The 9,769-nt window shown below is 39.1% G+C and overlaps 1 long non-coding RNA gene across 1 annotated transcript; it reads right to left on the bottom strand.

Moving 5' to 3' along the window:
- Positions 1-5,094: 5,094 nt before the first annotated feature.
- LOC134203563 (uncharacterized) lies at positions 5,095-7,968 on the bottom strand. The gene is made up of 4 exons (XR_009977644.1): positions 7,910-7,968; positions 7,137-7,369; positions 6,909-6,989; positions 5,095-6,306 (listed from the first exon to the last, which is right to left on the bottom strand). It is a non-coding gene; the product is annotated as an uncharacterized LOC134203563 (long non-coding RNA).
- Between the last annotated feature and the right edge of the window lie 1,801 nt (positions 7,969-9,769).

The raw sequence follows: 9,769 nt of genomic DNA on the forward strand, positions 1-9,769 counted from the left end.
GCTGTTGGAGAATGATATTTTCAAATGAACTTAATTTCAAATAAACTATTATCAAAATAAATATGTATATTTATTTGCACCGACAAGCAACACAGGGTTGTTGAAGATTTTGTTTTAATTCTGACAACACAGAGCTGCTGAAGAAATAAACTAATAGTTTCAAGTATACTAATAGTTTCAAACGAACATAATAAAATGTGGTAAATTTTAAAGTAATTCAATATTACAAATTAAAAAAAAAACAGGACATTGTGAATTGCGTTTTAACGGTTGAGGTAAATTGTTGAAGTATTGCTGCAACCGCATCATTGTTTTAAGTATTCTGTTTTAATTTGTTCATATTTTGACTTCAGCAGAAAAATCCAGATTTCTTGTAACGGATCAGTTGTGATGAAATGCAATCTTTTAACGTCACGTGGATCAGTTGAGAGAAAATCCAATCCTCGATCGGATTGGTGCGTCACAGATGGCTTGTGGACGTTTGATCCGGTTGGATCAGTTGAGAGAAAATCCAATCCTCGATCGGGTTGGTGCGTCACAGATGGCTTGTGGACGTTTGATCCGGTTGGATCAGTTGAGAGAAAATCCAATCCTCGATCGGATTGGTGCGTCACTGATGCCTTCTGCATTCTAATGGACGTTTGGTCCGGTTAGATCAGTTGAGAGAAAATCCAATCCTCGATCGGGTTGGTGCGTCACAGATGGCTTGTGGACGTTTGATCCGGTTGGATCAGTTGAGAGAAAATCCAATCCTCGATCGGGTTGGTGCGTCACAGATGGCTTGTGGACGTTTGATCCGGTTGGATCAGTTGAGAGAAAATCCAATCCTCGATCGGGTTGGTGCGTCACTGATGCCTTCTGCATTCAAGTTGACGTTTGATCCGGTTGGATCAGTTGAGAGAAAGTCCAATCCTCGATCGGGTTGGTGCGTCACAGATGGCTTGTGGACGTTTGATCCGGTTGGATCAGTTGAGAGAAAATCCAATCCTCGATCGGGTTGGTGCGTCACTGATGCCTTCTGCATTCAAGTTGACGTTTGATCCGGTTGGATCAGTTGAGAGAAAATCCAGTCCTCGATCGGGTTGGTGCGTCACTGAGAATCAGTGAGTAATATTCGTACAGAGTTAGAACTTAGAGACATTGAGATGTGGAGAAGATTTTTGATATTTTCCTTGATTTTGATGCAGGATTGATGTTCTAGGGCCTGGTAAGCTCTATTCATGATTGCGCGATCAAGATCAATGAGTGATATGCGTACAGAGTTATAACTATGAGATATGACTATGAGATATGGAGAAGATTTTTGATATTTTATCTTTATGATTTTGATGCAGGATTGATGTTCTAGGGCCTAGTAAGCTCTATCCATGATTGCATGACCAAGATCAATGAGTGATATGCGTGAGTGATAGAACTTATAGACTATGAGATGTGGAGAATATTTTTGAAATTTTTCGGATTTTGATGCAGGTTATAGGGCCTGGTAAGCTCTATCCATGATTGCATGACCAAGATCAATGAGCGATATGTGTACAGAGTTAGAACTTAGAGACTATGAGACATGAAGAAGATTTTCGATATTTTTTTCTGATTTTGATGCAGGATTGATGTTCTAGGGCCTGGTAAGCTCTATCCATGATTGCATGACCAAGATCAATGAGCAATATGTGTACAGAGTTAGAACTTAGAGACTATGAGATATGAAGAAGATTTTCGATATTTTTTTCTGATTTTGATGCAGGATAGATGTTCTAGGGCCTGGTAAACTCTATCCATGATTGCATGACCAAGATCAATGAGCGATATGTGTACAGAGTTAGAACTTAGAAACTATGAGATGTAGAGAAGATTTTTGATATTTTTCTGATTTTGATGCAGGATTGACGTTCTAGGGCCTGGTAAGCTCTATCCATGATTGCATGACCAAGATCAATGAGTGATATGCGTGAGTGATAGAACTTATAGACCACGAGATGTGGAGAAGATTCTGATATTTTTCTTGATTTTGATGCAGGATAGATGTTCTAGGGCCTGGTAAACTCTATCCATGATTGCATGACGAAGATCAATGAGTGATATGCGTGAGTGATAGAACTTATAGACTGCTAGATGTGGAGAAGATTTTTGATATTTTTCTGATTTTGATGCAGGATTGACGTTCTAGGGCCTGGTAAGCTCTATCCATGATTGCATGACCAAGAACAATGAGTGATATGCGCTAGTGATAGAACTTATAGACTATGAGATGTGGAGAAGATTTTTGATATTTTTCTTGATTTTGATGCAGGATAGATGTTCTAGGGCCTGGTAAACTCTATCCATGATTGCATGACCAAGAGCAATGAGTGATATGCGTACAGAGTAAGAACTTATAGATTGCTAGATGTGGAGAAGCTTTTTGATATTTTTCTGATTTTGATGCAGGATAGATGTTCTAGGGCCTGGTAAACTCTATCCATGATTACATGACCAAGATCAATGAGTGATATGCGTGAGTGATAGAACTTATAGACTACTAGATGTGGAAAAGAATTTTGATATTTTTATGATTTTGATGCAGGATTGATGTTCTAAGGCCTGGTAAGCTCTATCCATGATTGCATAAACAAGATCAATGAGTGATATGCGTACAGAGTTAGAACTTATAGACTGCTAGATGTGGAGAAGATTTTTGATATTTTTCTTGATTTTGATGCAGGATTGATGTTCTAGCGCCTGGTAAACTATATCCATGATTGCATGATCAATATCAGTGAGTGATATGCGTGAGTGATAGAACTTATAGACTATGACATGTGGAGAAGATTTTTGATATTTTTCTTGATTTTGATGCAGAATTGATGTTCTAGGGCCTGGTAAGCACTATCCAAGATTGCATGACCAAGATCAATGAGCGATATGTGTACAGGGTTAGAACTTAGAGACTATGCGATATGAAGAAGATTTTTGATATTTTTTTCTGATTTTGATGCAGGATTGATGTTCTAGGGCCTGGTAAGCTCTATCCAAGATTGCATGACCAAGATCAATGAGCGATATGTGTACAGAGTAAGAACTTAGAGACTATGCGATATGAAGAAGATTTTTGATATTTTTTTCTGATTTTGATGCAGGATTGATGTTCTAGGGCCTGGTAAGCTCTATCCATGATTGCATGACCAAGTTCAGTGAGTGATAGTACTTATAGGCTATATGTGGAGAAGATTTTTGAATTTTTTTCTGGTTTTGATGCAGGATGATGTTCTGGGGCCGAGTAAGCTCTATCCATGATTGCATGACCAAGATCAATGAGTGATATGCGTACAGAGTCCAATTTATAGACTTTGAGATCCGGAGAAGATTTTCCATATTTTTTTTTCTGATTTTGATGCAGGATTGTTGTTCTGGGACGTGGTAAGCCTTATCCATTATTAAATTGTTGTTCTTGTTTAATTTCGTGGGTAAGTATTGTTTCAAATCATTAATGTGTTCAATTGAATATTAACTAATTTCATCTTTCCAGAGCTTCAAATTTTGCCAGCCATATCATGGAATACTATAATGAATTTAATGTTGATACTATTTGTATATTAAGACGGTTTAGTGATTGAGAGTAGAAGAGGGGAAGGATGTAGAGATCAGTATAATAATATAAAATAAAAATTGGAATAATAATATAGATTTCTAGAATATTTCCAGTTATTAGTTGATTGACATGGAAATATTAATGAAAAGCGTAACATGCGCAAAAAAAAAATCTGTCATTATTATGTTCGAGAATTCATTAGAGTGAAAAAGAAAAATAAAATCCGACACAGGTCTCCACTTGGAAGCATTGTGTCATACAAATGTGTTTACTACCAACAAGTGAATGACCACTGAGTTTGAAAAAAAATCGCAATGGCTTCCCCATACGAAATATTGGATAAACCCGAGGATAAACCCCACTGTTAACAAAAGATTTGAAAACTAAAATAGCGGAAAGTAAATTTGCCAACATCAATAAATGTGTGCTAAAAGCATCGTATACGTTTTCTTGAAATTTTTATGATGTTGCAAACTATGTAATAGGATAATTCTCTGTTCAGATTACGATTTTTATGACATGATAAGGGAAGATCCATTAATTACGTAATGCAAAAAATGGGCATTTTCAAACCCCCTTTCCCCCTATGTCACACTTTTTGTATGAAACATCTGAAATTTTTGTATGGACCGTCACACTTCGCTCAACCCCCCTCCCCCCTCTGAGCGTTACGTTATTTGTGGACGTTCCCTAAAGAGTATCTTGATGTTCACTCATTTTCTTCTAAAATCATGTCATACCACGCCAGAATCCTCGTAATCTGATCAGCGTAATGGATGAAATGTATTTAATATAGCAAAATACATCAAAATGGAATATTTTTCAAAATAATTTATCACTGTGTTAATTCAGAGTCACAGAATATAGTAAAAAATAGATAGAATTCCATGCAAATTCTGAAAATTTTCATAACTATCTACCAATACTAATGCAAGCGCATGAATAGCATACCTTTAGTAACTGTCAATATACGTTGGTCAATACGTCATACTTCAATGGTCATACTTCACTACTAGATCAATACAAAGAGAACAAATACAAAAAAGTAAGGTTTGCTGACAAAATGGTCACCCTTTTACACTGCGTACTCCTATGTGCGTCGCTAACCATGGTGCAGTCTGTGGAGGGTCCGCAAATCGATCCACTTTGCTCGCTGTGCACCTCGCCTTTTTGTTCCCATCGGTTCGTTGTCGAGAACCATTTTCACCGGATTTCTGCTGACATTCTGGCTACGTGCCCGGCTCACCGCAGTCTTCCGATTCTCGCGGTGTGAACGATGGACGGTTCGCCTTCTCCACGTACCGTCCGCCATCTGCACCCCACTCTATGTAAGTGTTCGTAGTTCAGTGTTGAGTGTTTTTGGTACTTTGTGAACTTTGCGTCGTGAAATGTCTAAGCCGAACAAGTAGTGTCCGCATATGTAGTACAGTTTTCTCCGTATTTTGGTATTTTGTCCACCCACTGTGAAGTACGCAGCCTCGCTACCTTATGGGTTTTAAAATCCCACCACCAGAGTTCGCTACGGACTCCATATTGGTAGCAAAAGGATGGCAAGGAATACGCCATGATGATCTACGCTTGGCAGGTGGGGAGATGGGAGAAGAGAGGAAAAAAGAGTAACACGGTGATGGCGAAAGGTAGAGGATCGTCCTCCTTAATCTACCGAACGAGATAGTAAATTCCGGAACTGTAGAGTGCGCCGCCATTCGGTGGTACAAAGCCAAGCTGATGAACCCCCCCCCCCCCTTATGGGCACAGTTCCGGAGATATAGGCCCGCGACCGAGTCCGTCAACATACTCGGAGAGGCTCCAGGATGGTGTATGAGTAAGCAGAGGACGCCATTGCATCCCATCACCAAGTCAGTACGGGAAGTGTCAACCGCTAACTGGCGGGAAGAAAGCCCCTTTCTTATTGCACCGTAGTCACACCAAGCCGTAGCGTGGAGGAAAGCCAGGCGCTGATTGGCGGGAAAGAAGCGATTACCGGAAAATAAGGTTAGCGTAGGCTAAGAAGGTGGGACGATGTGGAAGTGAGTCGGAAAAGTCCGAATAAATGTAGCGAACGAAACCAAAGAATGTGAGTTTTTCTGTGCTTCAGTGCGGTCATTCCTTGTATCTCGAATCTTCCCGTTAAGCATGCCGACCCTGAGGTGTATTGTAGTCAGGGAGTTTCAGGAAGGCTCCCCGCTGAGCAACCGGCAGTTACACTTTGGCACCCAACTTAAAATTAGTCTTACCGGCAGATTTGAGAAGGGCAGTTTGGAAGATCGCACTGGAAAGAACTGGTTTCGACGGAAGTCTCTGATAAAACTTCCAGACGCTCACATTCTATTTACCACAAATGGACTTACTCTTTCTTTTAACACAGTTGGTAAAATTATTTCATTTGCAATGGAAAGGTTCTATTATTCAAACACATTATAAAAAAACGGTTGTTCAAAAAGACATTTAAATCTAGTCAAACTTAGTAATTTTTAATTTATATTAATCAATTTTAATGTGTGTGATGTGATTTCGGAAATGTGAAATGAGAAGACAAAAAAAAGATGATAAATTTTATTTTTGAACGGTTTCTGTAAACACAACTATTGATATTTTTAATTGCTAGTTTTTCAATTTACGTGTTTGTATTGTATTATTCCAGTAGTATTTCTTTTTAAATACAAATTTCGCTGAAAATTTCGTTGAACAATATCGTTTGAACTGGTGATTGGCAACCGAGAATGTTTCTGAAACAAAAGCTGAAATAAAACAGGAAAGTGAATGAATTTAGTCGTCAATCAAAACAATACCATATACTAGAGAAAACCAGAGTTAGATGGTGAAGGATAAAGAAAGTTTAGTTGGAGAAACTCTCCAAACATTGTTAAAGAGGAGAGAAGGTTTGAATTCCACATACAAACGTACGTTTGAATGTTGGAGATCAATTTTATTAGTGAACCATTAAGAAAATCTAATTCTTTTAAGTAAGAATTCCTAGAATTTTCCGCAATGTTGTTCTCCCAGCCTAAATTCAATGTTGAATAGGTAAGGCTTTGTTTTTTGTTTGGTAACTGTCCTAGAGTTGGAATATGAGTTCCATCTCTACGGCCTGATAATTTTCAGACTCTGTTGAGAGTAAAAGAGGAGACATGCTTTGAAGCATATATAGGAGGTACTAGATCACGATGTTTCTCACATACATCAATAGTGGATTACATACGATGATTTGAGAAGTTAAAGTTCTTTTTTCTCAGGAAATCCAGTATGAAACTAGAGATGAATGAGATGAAAACCGAATTCGTGAATCAAGTAGTCTAGAGAGTAGTAATAGGAGCAACTGATTGTTGCAATGTTCACTCACCAATTGTGAGACCATTTGAGTGTTGTACCATGCTGTACCACCCAATCGCGGGAAGGTATGTTTATAAAACAGCCAATATTCCTGAAAGTGAGAAAAGTATTAAAGGAAGCAAGTGTAAAGCGAAGGCGTTGTACAACTGATATGGATAGTTATCTCTGTAAATAGTTCTTCTAGAGACACTATTCCACTCAGTCTTCGTACTAAAAGCTCTTCGGAGGCTTGACTTACCTTATGCTTAGTATTCATGCTGCGGAGGCAGCGTTTGTAGAGATTATCCTAGGAAGTTTTAATTTGTGTTGAATGGGCCCAAACAATCGATCTGCTCACTTCGTCCCATTGTGAGGGGTGAGTCAGAAAATGCATCCCAGATCCCATTACGGCAGCTCACTCGATATTAAAAATCATTTTATCAGGTGACATCAAAGCTGAATGGAGACGCTGTGGATAAAAGGTCGTAGTACCTAAAATATATAAAAGCATAAACAAGTGCTTGAAAAGTGTTGGAGAAGATTCAGTGGTAGAGTATTTCCTGTTAATAGCTTTGTCTAGGAAAACTCTCATAAACCAAATTTTCGTTAATCCAACCAATCGAGAAAATTTTCGTGTAAATTTTGTATATATTTTGCATGATGGCCATTTCAATAATTTAGTTAGTTTTGTGCATGTTTAGTATTTTTTATTGTTTTTTATATTTTTGCTTTCTGTAGATAAATTAGTTAATATTAGCGATTAAAATATTGAGATAGTAGTACTGAAAGCCAACGAACACCATACCAAAGAAAAATAATAAACGATATTCTTGAATTTATTACCAAATTTATGAATCTAAGAACCTAACCCTACCGCAATAACAAAATTAAATAATGATGGATTTCTATTTGAGAAGTAATACTTCTCTAGTGAAGAATCCATTTCACCGGGTTGATATTGGCCTCAACCTGCGTCGATTATTCACTGGCCGGCATAGACATTTTTCTCAAATAAAAATTCATCGTACTTACCTCATGCTCATTACCACATCATTCCAAGAATTTCACAATGATAAATTGTTTGACAGTTTTCAGTCAATACAATACACACACCAAGAAACAGTGTTCGATTCGAATTCGAAAATGGAAGTAGTAGATCGATCACAAATCGCTGAAACATTTCAATTCAGAATTTTACCGTACGGTAGTGTGACTTTGCATCAATAATAAAAAAAATGTAAATATTTGTATATATTATATTATAATATCGTGTAGAATAGTATTGTAAATATTAATTTCAAAAGAACTTTTTTAACAATCGTTTGGAAACATAGTAAGTTATATTAGAGGTTACCAAGCTTCATGTTTGTGTATTTGATCGCTGGAGACCAGAGCAAATGCGATGAAGGTCAGTAAAGAGAAATTCTTTAAATTGTGTGGAGTTGGCAACAACGATGAAAACCTATGACCCCGATACTCTTCAACTGTACTTACTGATCCATCCAATACATCATTCATGTTTTTGTATAATAAAATCTAGTACGTTTCAAGTCAAATGTTTTGCGAACTACCGTTAGATGAAGTAATTTTGTACTGGTGATAAGTGATTCGTGTTGTGTTTGGTTCAGAGGTACGTGTAACCGGGGAAATCTGGTGTAGTTTGCGGAAAAATATTTACTTCGTAAATATTTTTACCCGAACTGGGGGAGAGTGTAAGTGTTCGTAGTTCAGTGTTGAGTGTTTTTGATACTTTGTGAACTTTGCGTCGTGAAATGTCTAAGCCGAACAAGTAGTGTCCGCATATGTAGTACAGTTTTCTCCGTATTTTGGTATTTTGTCCACCCACTGTGAAGTACGCAGCCTCGCTACCTTATGGGTTTTAAAATCCCACCACCAGAGTTCGCTACGGACTCCATATTGGTAGCAAAAGGATGGCAAGGAATACGCCATGATTATCTACGCTTGGCAGGTGGGGAGATGGGAGAAGAGAGGAAAAACGAGGAGTAACACGGTGATGGCGAAAGGTAGAGGATCGTCCTCCTTAATCTACCGAACGAGATAGTAAATTCCGGAACTGTAGAGTGCGCCGCCATTCGGTGGTACAAAGCCAAGCTGATGAACCCCCCCTTCCATTGGGCACAGTTCCGGAGATACAGGCCCGCGACCGAGTCCGTCAACATACTCGGAGAGGCTCCAGGATGGTGTATGAGTAAGCAGAGGACGCCATTGCATCCCATCACCAAGTCAGTACGGGAAGTGTCAACCGCTAACTGGCGGGAAGAAAGCCCCTTTCTTATTGCACCGTAGTCACACCAAGCCGTAGCGTGGAGGAAAGCCAGCCGCTGATTGGCGGGAAAGAAGCGATTACCGGAAAATAAGGTTAGCGTAGGCTAAGAAGGTGGGACGATGTGGAAGTGAGTCGGAAAAGTCCGAATAAATGTAGCGAACGAAACCAAAGAATGTGAGTTTTTCTGTGCTTCAGTGCGGTCATTCCTTGTATCTCGAATCTTCCCGTTAAGCATGCCGACCCTGAGGTGTATTGTAGTCAGGGAGTTTCAGGAAGGCTCCCCGCTGAGCAACCGGCAGTTACATCTAGATGGTACGCAGCACTTTTCTTTCGAAAACTTCCAGTGCGCGTTGGTCCTCCACGAGCCTCGTTCAGGTCTAGTATCCGTAGAGATCTACCGGTCTAATAAGCGTTTTGTAGATAGTGAGTTTGGTACGGTCGGAGCGTTTTGCGAGTCCAAAGTACGTACGATTTCTGGCCATGATGCGTCTTCGAATTTTTCTGCTGGTATCGTTATCGGAGGTCACCAGTGAGCCCAAGTACACTAATTCTTCAACCACCTCGATTTCGTCATCACCGATGCAAACTCGTGGTGGGTAGCTTAC

Source organism: Armigeres subalbatus, unplaced genomic scaffold (genome assembly GCF_024139115.2).
Source record: "Armigeres subalbatus isolate Guangzhou_Male unplaced genomic scaffold, GZ_Asu_2 Contig1974, whole genome shotgun sequence".
In the NCBI taxonomy this organism is placed as follows: Eukaryota; Metazoa; Arthropoda; class Insecta; order Diptera; family Culicidae; genus Armigeres; species Armigeres subalbatus.